Raw genomic sequence first — 10,286 nt, 5'->3', positions numbered from 1 at the left:
AGTAGACTGACTACTTCTTATTAATAGTTAATATATGTTTCCCATTCTAAAGTGTTACCAAATGGGGTAATATCTCTATATATATAGAGAGAGAGATATATTATATATCTCTATATATGCTAATATCGATCCCAGACTTTGTCAAATTTGACAGTTACATAGTTTACAAGCTTGAAAACCATTTGGAATGTTTGTTAGATAATATCAGTCTCTGGTTTTACTCCACGAGCTCTTTTCACCTGTTACACAACTTCTTCTGTCATTTTGCGTGTGTGCAACCTCGTGGAACACTATAAATACTTCCCAAGTTAACTCGAAATGTGTGTATTCCATTTCCCAATTTGCCCTAATCGCTCTGTGCATCTTGCTTTTTCGTAATGACGACCAGGTTTTCCCTTCATTTTCGTGTTTGCCTTTCTGAGCACTTTCACTTGGCAAGACCTTTAAACTATTACCTCGTCGCTCAGCGGTGTCCTGAAAAGTCTGAATGTAAGCAGCGTTTTATAGGAAGTCGGTTCTAAGAAATGATATAAAGGTGCAGGACAAAGACTTTTTTTTTTTTTCGCTCAAAAGGAGGGGCCAGCGCCGGCTACAACAAGGCTCAAAGTTGTAATCAGAGCACGGAGCAGTCCGCCCTGCGCTGGGACTCTGGAGTGGTTTGAGAGAAGGCCAGACATTCCAGGAGAGATCGCCGCACAGACACCCAGCGGCAGCCAGTCAGCAACAAATTCCAGAATAGCAGTGCGGCGGCTAAAAATAGTCGTGTGTACAGGAGAGGGCTGGAGAGCTGGACGGGCGTTAGGGATTGCTGGATCGAGGTGAATGATAGAGGAGTGGAACAGGAAAGGAGGGAGCTTTATTCCATTCCATATCCAGTCACAATGTTATCGTAGCCCTGCAGAGGAAAAGTAGTCCTGCTGGGATGTGAGCTGGGAACTAGCACAAAAGCTTTCTGAGATCTGTGGTGACCTTTCTACCTTAATACGTGAAAGGCTGTAACATCTGGGAGTGTTTCATTGCAGGTATAAAATGCTTGTGCAACCTAAAGGTTTAAGTGCATAGTGGAGGTTTCAATAAGAGTTGTACTTTCACCTGAACGCTTCCTCTCCGCTGCCCTACATCCAGTTTGTGGGGTAATAAAACATTTAGTCTTGTAAAACCCCACCTTTTTACCCCGAACTGGAAGCTAACACTCTCGATCCCCAGTCAGGTCTGGGGTTCATGGAATCCGTGATTTGAAGTCTGGAGAGTATTTAGTCCGGTTCTGGTCAATAAATAAACTAATAAGAAGGAGCTTTATATGGGGGAAACAAAGTATTTCTTAGTACTAAGAGTGTGACTCGATATTGCAAAAATACCACGGTGTAGAGGCGGCCCAAGAGAGTGACAAAGTACCAGTTAAAGTGTGTGTACATTCACATGAGTGTGTTCAAACATTTATTTGTCAAGCTGCCTCTCCAACAGTCCTGAAACAATGTGTCAGCTAACTGGGGGGAACACACACTCCACTGTACTCAGAGCTTCCTCCAGGCCCGGCCTGTGTTTATTTTCCCTGTAATGAACGTACAGCTCGGTTTACAACCCCAAACCTTCTCCACGGAACGTCTTGCCGTGCTGCAGCAGCCAAGTCAGCTCCGGCCACGCCAAAACCTCGGCCGCTTTTTTGCTCCACTGGCAGAATTATCCCCCACTTTTATCATTTTTTTTTCTGCAGACAAAGAGGTTGTAAACTTATTTGAAGGGCAAGTACATTCTTGGGCTTTTATGTTTCGGTGTGATTACTTTTGCTCATTTCAGCTTACGGAAAAGGGGTGGGTGGGTTAGGGGGGGGGCTTCCAAGAGAAGAGGCCCTTCCAGTCCGCGCTCCGGGCTAAAAGAAAATATCCTTCGACAATCTCTAGACTTCCATACCTGCCAGCCAAAGAGTTGGGTCAGGGGATGCTTGAGATGTGTAGAGCAGCATATACCGACAGACCCGCATTCCTTCTCCCTCCCACCTACACCTTCCACAGATGTTGGATTGGGGGGGGGGGGCAGTTCAGAGAGTTCTGCAGCTGGACTTTATTTAGAGGTCAGAAAGTGAACCAGAAATTGCTCTGAAGACAAAGAAAAGAAAACCCTTTGAAATGCGGATCATATCAGTGTCACTGCCGCGACCGTTGAATTTTTTACGATCATTATTAAAGCCGGCATTATTCTTTGCACGTGATAGAAGGTTTATTGTTGGAAATCCAGATAGCCCTCAAATATAATAGTTCTTACCGTATAGTCCTATTATGGATTTCAGCAAAGGTTACTCGGTTCTTCCAAAACAGTTTGAAATAAAACATATGGGGAATAAAAGAAAAGGGTGCAAGTGTTTTTTTAAGCGTTTTATTTTAAGAAAATAAGTATTGACATACATTGATAGATAGCTTTTGCATGGACTTTCACTACCTTGATTAAATTATTGATTTTGTTTCATAGTATTATATGATTATATGAATTTATTATCTTTTTTAAAGCTTTTGTTTATAAATATATTCACTAAGCTTGTAACCGAGAATTCTGAGCCGCTCTAGTAGAAGAACTCACATTTCTCCGATCCTTAAAACTCTTCACTGGCTGCCAGTTTCTTTCAGGATCCATTTTAAAATTCTGGTTCTTACTTTCAGATCTATTCATGGTCAGACCTTCCTTCAGGAGAGAAATCCTTCCAGACTGTTGCTCCTAAGCTTTGGAACGATCTTCTGTGAATCTGTGTTTGATAATCTACTGACTCCTTCAAGAAACATCTTAATACATTCTTATTTGTGCTTTTCCCTGATTCTTTTTGACCCCTGTGTTTGTCTTATGTGTCTTGATCTTTTAAAGTATATATTTTAACTGTCTATTGTTTTTTATTGTTAAAGCGCTTTGTGACCCTGGTCTAGAAAGAAGCTTTAGAAATAACCATTACTTACTTGCTTACTTACACGAAGAACATTTATGATCGCCAATTTGCCATCTTTCTATCGCAGTTGCGCTATACAACCACTAGTGTTATGTAAGTAAGTAAGTAATTAGCATTTATAGAGCGCTTTTCCAGACCAGCGTCACAAAGTGCTTAAACAATCAAAAAATACCCAATAAAATAAATACTTGAAAGGTCAAGACAACACGGAGACAAAGGAGTCTCAGAAAATCAAGGAAAAGCCTGCACAAATAAAATTTTATTAAGACGTCTCAATTCAAACACCTCCAACCTAATCCCTTCCAGCAGTTAAACAAAAAATTCTTGTGGACCCGCTTGAAATAGGTACTAAATTATATCCAACATAACAGATAAATCACAGAACTTAATTTACTGTATTTTTTGGTCTATATGGTGCACTTTAAATCATTTCATTCTCTAGCCTATTATATTTTTGTGATCCGTTCTTTGGTTTGTTCCTTCGAACAGTTTCAACAGTGTGGCCACCCTGCTCATTGGGTTGACCCCTCCCCGGTCCTAAAACCACCCCGATGAAACAAACCTATATTTGCTTTCTTGTCTTGTTCTTTCAACTTAAGTCCCTTTGACACAGGTGAATGTATGATTTAACTTTCTGACTCCCTCCTCTTGTTTAAACTTAATTAAAGTGTTAATGGCTACTTTTAAGCTGTCATGAAGTGATAGAACTGCTCAACTGTGCTTTTGGAACTAAAATTAAATCTACTGTTACGATCTCAGCGTGGGGTTCAAACTAAAAGTTTTTGGTGCCAAACTCCTCTAAAGGAATCGGATATTGAAATATTTTCACTACATGTTGTCTTCGCTAGCTCCGATATCATCCAAACCTTTTCCTCTGGGCGTTGAGTGTCACCCCTTACTTCACTCTGGCAGTTTCTTGGACCTTTCACAGGAGATTTATTCGATACCCCATGAAAAGCACTGACATGAAACCTGGATGACTCGGCCAACCACTCATTGATAGATTTAATATCGAGTATTTGCGTCGTTTTATGATACAACTCTTTTAAACTGTGCTCATTATTTATTATTATTTGAAACTACGTGTGTAGCGTGAAAATCACATTGAAACAAAAAGAAAGTTGTAAATGTAATTCCTCCCCCTTCACACACACATGGTTTGAATGATCGTCAAAAGGACGTTGATTGATGTAATTTTCTGCAGCTTGCTGTCAGTGTGACAAAATGTTGTAGGAGGGATTTCTAAATACTGGGCTTAAGAACTCGTTTATAGCACAGCCTGGCTTAATAAGGTCAATTTTAGACGGATAACAGTTTCAATGTGTGATGGAGGGAACTTACATTCTGCTTTGCATTATACTGTACAAGTATTTGTTGTGTTCCTCAACGGCCTTCAACTCAAGTCTGGCCAGACGAAAAATGAGGGGGGTGTTGTGGGAAGGGGTCGTGGGGGGGGGGAGGGGTTGCTGTGCTGTCTTGCTCGTCGGTACCGAAGCCCAGAAAGTCTGCAGATCTCCCAACCACCCACTTACTCCCCCACGCAGGATGAAAAATGTGGATCAAATTAACCCGACAGCAGCAATGTTCTCTCTCTCGACATCCAATTGACTCTCCAAGTCCCAAAAACAGAAACTGTTGTTTCTTCCAGACGTGAACTGTGTTCGGTGCTGCGTGCTGTCTGCTGCTGTTTGTTTGAATCTGTCAGGTCCTTCAAAAGACTTCTCTCCAGAGGCCGCGGAGAGCATTTCGATGTTGCTAATCACCGTAAGGTAACGGGAACAAGTACCTTCTAAAACAAAGTCCCCCTCTATTTAGACCTCAGAACTCTCGCGTACCCCTGCACGTGGTTGGTTTTATATTAGCTTCATTTTTAATGTTATTCCTGTGAGCCACTAGGTACTTGTTGCTTTTGGCACGAGCGTTCGTGCCGGGGTAAAGAGTCAGCTGTCAAGTGATTGCCAGCCCAGTCCTGATTGTATTTGGCCAGTTTGACAATTTTCTTGATTGAGATTGGCTGTCAGTCAACCACTGTAAGCTCTTTTCCAGAGTAATTGAGGTTAGATGTACATTCGTGTCGGTCCCCGGGCGAACTGAGGTTACATTTTTTGGCTCGTTAGTTGATTAACTTCACTTTTGTGATGATAGTTGTCACTTACAGAGCTGTCCAGGGACTCCATATGCTATTCAGGTGAATTCAGGTCAGCTTAAATCTTCCATTCGACCAGTTCTGACAGTCGATCAGTAAGAATGGACTGACATGTCATAGTGGGAAGACTGTCTTAACTCAGAGGCGGTACACCTGGTGCCATTATTATAACATTTACAATGTTAAGTAGACAAACTTGTTGCCAAAGGACCATAAAATTCATGTTGGAATTAGAAGAAAGGAAGACAAAGCCATCATCTTTGATCTAGAAAAAAGTGTTGACCTCGAACAGAAGACTACTTTCCATCTAAAATTGCAGTGACCAATCTAGACCGTCTTTCTAATTCCTACCACCACCTGGTTTCCCGTTACAGTTTTTCCACCAAGTGAAACTCACGTTTAAAGAAAATTAGACAATGTTTTGAAAGTATTTACTAGCGTGGTGTATTGGCAAGAATCTGGCAATATAGTACGTGTTACGATACGATATATTATGACATATTGAAATACTGTAGGAGCATATGTAGGGATATATTTGTAATATTGTCGAGTACTTGACTCTGGTGTTGCAGAATTTACAGACTTTTGACGAATTCGTAACTTCTTTTATTTGTTTTCAAACCAAAATACGTCCAAACATCAGCTTTAAAGCTGTTGGGTTCACTGTATCCTCTCATCCTCAGTCCATGCTGAATTTCATTGTTCATTTAGCTGTGTAAGAGATAATGACTGTTGCCATCTAGCATGGCAACCATTACTATTGTAAACAATAATATTTGAAGCAAAAAAATAAAAATCCATACAGTGCTGTCAAATATCGATACAGTATATCTGGATATATCGCTATATCAATATTTTCCAACACCCCAAGTATTTACATCGTAACAGGCTTTTTACTGTCAGGATTATTTTGTGGAAAAATTGTAAAATAGTCAGCAAATCAATTGTTCAGTTGCAGTGAAAGAATGGGTGTTTTTGCATGCAATTATGTTATCAAAACAGTGGCAGTGAATGTGTCTACCAGCTGGATGTTACGATGGTTTAAAAGCTTAGCTGTACTTTGAATTAGGAGACATTTACCAACTCATGCTTAACTGTCAATAGAGGAAATGTCGAGTGTAAACATGGGTTTCGTTGGTTTTATAATCAGAAAGTTTGGTCAGATTAAAATACAGATGTTGACAATAATTTATTGTATGTTTTTCTAGGTAATATTTTAATTTCTGGAACTGGTTCTAATCATTAAACAATAAATATAGTTGACTGTGTCTTTTAGTGAAATGAATTGGATCTATCCAAGTGGATGACGAAGACAAATCTCTATTGATGTGGGAATTTTCTGCTCAATTATTCAAGTATAAATAATAAAAACAATTATATATATCAATATTTTTGGCTTTGTGAGCTCTGTAGTGTAATTTCAAAACCAAATCTCTTCATAAATTATTCATTTTGCGGCTGCTCTGATCCGTTAGATTTAATTGTAACTCTGATTTAACTCAGCTGAACAGCTGGAACTCTGTGCTTCTCAACGTTTTCACAGCTCCCCCTGAAGCTCACGGCGAACGAGACTTTAATGCTCAAAATAACAGATTTTCTTGGGTGGAGTAGCACTTAAACATCCATCAAGTTAATTCAACTTTAACTTCTGCTGCTGAGACTGTGTGGAAACATTGACTAATTTCTCAGGAAGAGAATAAGAACGCTTGGTGCTTGTTAACCAGATCTGCTGCGGACAGACTGGCTCCTTATTCTCGTGGAACGGCTTGGTTTTTAAACGTACTTAGAACCTGTTGTGGACGTGTAAAACAACATCTGGTTTGTTTTTGGTCTTAATCTAAGCTATATTTAGGAGTCGTAGAAGGTTTTTCTGCTTTCCAATATCAGCCTCAGACATTTACCTACTTCTGTACAACATGTCTGTGTCTCAAATCACACACTTCTGCACTTACACTTTATATTTTTATTGCAAGAGTGCGTTCACATTGTACATAATGTAGTGCGCTATGTGCATTCAATTGGCAGCTCAAACGGCCAGACAATACAGTGTGGATCGATGGACACTTTCCACCCTCAACGGACGCCCTCTTAGTGACGTAGATGACGTTAAACAGAAGCTACGTCACTGACGTCGTGTCTTCAGAGCAGGTCCCGACTCAAGTGTCTTGAGAAAACCACTCATTTCACCACAAAACAACACAACAACAATAATAACACAATAAAACACAACTTAATAACTTGTGATAGTTTTCCAACGGCTGGTTGCAATCAGTGTTAAAAAGTAGTAGAAGAAGAAGCTGTCGAGTCGTTTCACGAAAGTGTGTAGCAGCAGAGTTTGATTTGAGACGGTACTTCCCGGTCAAAATTTGCGCACTGAGATAGTAAGTGCACTGTCTTAAAGTGTACTGTAAAGATGTGCACTTAGAGAGTGCAGTACACTTGTGCGATTTGAGACATAAATACAATCTCATCTCCCCAAATTCCCTTATTTGAAACCACCAGCTGAACATTTAAGAATATATAAAACAAGGATTCGAACAGATCACCTGTGCAACCCGTATCGCCAAACTTGGCCAAGGCATGTATCAATATGGGTTTTTGGGTCACCCCCAGCTTAAAAAAGAAACGAGGGCACCGGTCTTATGATAGTTTTGATAGCCCACACTGGAGGAAATTAAGATCCTTGTCCAACTTCCTATTTTAGAGTGCTTGTAGGTCAGATGGTTAACTTAAAACGTAGACACAGATAAATACATGCATAGCTGAAAACCATTTAAATGCCTATTCAATGAAAGATGATCATATGTCTGCCAATAACTTGGAGACAAAGATCGTTTTACTTTATTTATTTAAATAAATTAAAAAAGGTAACAACATGCATGTATATATTTCACAATTTAGCAAAATGCATGTATAGATTTCACAACTTAACACAATGCATGTATAGATTTCACAATTTATTAATGTATTAACTTTTCATGAAGGGTATTGCTTCGTTAAGTATTTTCTTTTTTTTAATGTTGCTTCAGCAAGAAGGATGTGGGTTTAAATCCAACTCAAGGCAATTTTCTGTTCTTTCTAAGCAGGGCTTGGATTATCTCCCTTGTTTCCTTCTGACCCTCTGGTTTCATCCCACAAACAAATTTGAGGTCATTTGGTAATTCTAAATTGGCCGCCGTCGCGACTGTTTTTGTGTGTGGTTGTCTTTTAACATGTGTCCTGTGATGGACTGGTAACCTTCCAGTGTCCCCTTCTGGCTCTCACCCTAAGTAACTGGGATTGAAAGTTGTGTGTCTTAAATCGGTCACTTCTCACTTCTCTTAATATTTTGAGCAATGTGCGAAAAGTGGATCGATGGACACTTTCCACCCTCATCGACCGCCCTCTTAGTGACATAGGTGAACGGAAGATACACGTCTGCAGATACACACCTTCGGTGTAAATGTCTCAATGCAAGAACTCCACATACACCACAACAGTAATAACAAAATGAAACACAACTTAATAACTTGCAATAGGGTTCCAACAGCTGGTTGCAATCATTGTTAAAAAGTAGTTGAAGAAGAAGCTGTCAAGTTATTTCCTGTAAGTGTGTAGCGACAGTGTTTGATTTGAGCTGTATCTACACTGTTGAATTTTGCACACTGCACAAGTTAGTGCATTGTCTTATAATGTACTGTAAAATGCACTTAGAGAAGTGTGCGATTTTAAGACAGCATAATTCTAATGTTTTTATAATCAGAGAATTTAGTCAAAATAACCTGCATTTGTTGACAATATGCAAACATGCTCGTATGGATCTGATTCTTATCATTAAACTAATAAATATAGCTGACGGTTTCTTAAATGTAGCCATTACAGTCATTGTATTATTCAGGCAAGTATTTGACAAATATCAAAGATGGAATAACAAGACAGATCTCTATGTATGTACGAATGTGTGCTCAATTGAATTGTAGTTGTTTACCAAATATACATTAAACTAATAAATATAGCTGACATACAGTATACAGTATATTAAACAATTCTGTGTAATGAGATTCGTAGCTGTGAATTTAATTTGTACACTGTATCTCATCATCAATTGTTTCATTTTCTGGATGCCTCCAACCTCCCATGACATTAAGTGACTATGTTGAAAGTAATTGTAAAAGTAAATGATTCAGTTTGCATTTCTGAGCCGCTCTAGTAGAAGAACTCACATTTCTCCGATACTTAAAACTCTTCACTGGCTTCCAGTTTCTTTCAGGATCAACTTTAGAATTCTGGTTCTAACTTCCATAGCTATTCATGGTCAAGCTCCTCCTTACATCACTGATCTGATCCAGACTTACACCACAGCTCGGGCTCTGAGGTCTGTGGATCGGAATCTACTGATGGTTCCTGAATACGCTTCTGGACCAGAGGAGCGAAATCATTCCAGGCTGTTGCTCCTAAGCTTTGGAACGATCTTCCTCTCTCTTTGCGCTTGATGGAGTCTACTGACTCCTTCAAGAAACATCTTTATTTGTGCAGGCTTTTCCTTGATTTTCTGGAACTCCTGTGTTGTTCTCAGTGTTATCTTGACCTTTAAAGTATATATTTTATTGAGTATTGTTTTGATTGTTAAAGCGCTTTGTGACCCTGGTCTGGAAAAGCGCTATAAAAGTAAAAATTACGAACTTTAAAAATACATATCCAGAGCAGCAATGCTAACCGAGTACTTTTTAGATTGAGAAAAGAAGCATGTGGAAGCCTCCAGCTGCCTCTGAATGAACCGAGACATATCACACAAACAACATTAAACAGCCTCTGTCATTTGTTCCTCGTACGTTGGTTTCATAATGCTGTAAATATTGCTTGTGCTGCACTTCAACAGTTATTGCTCCCACATGTTTGTCATGTTTGAATCTGCAATTTACTCAAAGTTGTTTCTCCTGGAATCGTATTCGTCCTTCGCTACTTCCGAGACATCCATCATATTCAGTCGTGGTTATGTTGACCATTAGAATGCGGTTACTGCTGGATGGAGTCAGCATGCGAGAGCTTTTTCAAGAACACAAAGAAGTAGAGCAGTTGTAATTACGTTTGCTACGATCTACGAGACTGTATCGGGAGATCAAGGCTTTTAAAAATCTAAATCTGCTTTACATAGGATCCACTTCAAAGGTCTTTTTTGTTTGCGCAGGTCAACAAAGTGAAGCCAGAAACAGAGCAGTGTCCTGGAAG

Source organism: Callionymus lyra, chromosome 8 (genome assembly GCF_982586985.1).
Source record: "Callionymus lyra chromosome 8, fCalLyr1.hap1.1, whole genome shotgun sequence".
NCBI classification, from domain to species: Eukaryota; Metazoa; Chordata; class Actinopteri; order Syngnathiformes; family Callionymidae; genus Callionymus; species Callionymus lyra.
This window is presented reverse-complemented; position numbering follows the sequence as displayed.